We start from the raw sequence: 1077 nt of genomic DNA, 5'->3' as shown, positions 1-1077 counted from the left end.
AATGTAATCGACTTACCTTCTTCCCTCAAAATTGCTGACTTTGCGCCAAAATTGGAAAGAGTTAGAAAGAAATATTTACCATTTAAAGCGTGAATTAAGAAAATCAGCATGAACGGATTTGAACTTCTCTTCAGAAATTTATTTCTGCACTGTTTGTTGTATGAATATATTATTACGTTGTAGGTTAGTACAATGTGTGCATGCATTAAATATATCTTACTAAAATGTTATTTCAAAATGATTTCTTACATTTTAATCACTTCTTACATAAAGCGGTGTTTTTATGTGAAATATAATAGAGATTATCATAAAACTGTTGTCTTTAAACCAATAAACCTATTGTGTGAACATTCTTTCTCTTCACGTATCTATTATAAAGAACCGTAATAAAAACACATTGCAATGTAACAATGACACGTTTCATGTTCATTCTTACTATGTATATTGGAGTATAAGATAAATCCGATTGTTTTTTTGATGTTTTTTTTTCAATTGTTTTAATCTTTATTTTTTTATCAGAAATTTTTACAAATCAGTCAATAATATATTCTCCTTCATTGTCCACGATATCTTTCTAGTGCTCCCCTGGCTTGTCAATGTTAGAGATCACCGTATTATTCAGTTCTGCCTCGTTGCTGGATGAAACGTCACACAGACCGATGGTATTAATCTGAAGATTCTATATCAGGAGAATATTTTGGATGCAGTAGATCTTCCTAAACGAGCTCTTGAATGGCGTTTTTGGTCAAATTAGCGACGTTGGGTGGGTGAACGCAATCGTGTGAAGAAGCTTGCCATATTTCCCATCAGATCATTTAATCTCAATTTTGAGAAACTGTATCAAAATATCAAAGTATATGTATATATAAATATGATGGATTCTCTTGTCGTGGGCGACAAATGAGTGTTCAGTAAAATAAAGCGTTGATCATGGACACGAACGTGTCTCTTGAGGCCTACTGGATGCCTTAAAAACCTTTTGGCGAATGGAATAAGTTCAAGACTCAGTTTTCTTGAGTGCTTGTGGATTATTTACTATGTGTTTTCTTGAGTGGAGAGCTAGTCCTGCTTTGTTTC

Source organism: Octopus bimaculoides, chromosome 2 (genome assembly GCF_001194135.2).
Source record: "Octopus bimaculoides isolate UCB-OBI-ISO-001 chromosome 2, ASM119413v2, whole genome shotgun sequence".
Taxonomy (NCBI): domain Eukaryota; kingdom Metazoa; phylum Mollusca; class Cephalopoda; order Octopoda; family Octopodidae; genus Octopus; species Octopus bimaculoides.
Note: the sequence above shows the minus strand (reverse complement) of the source record.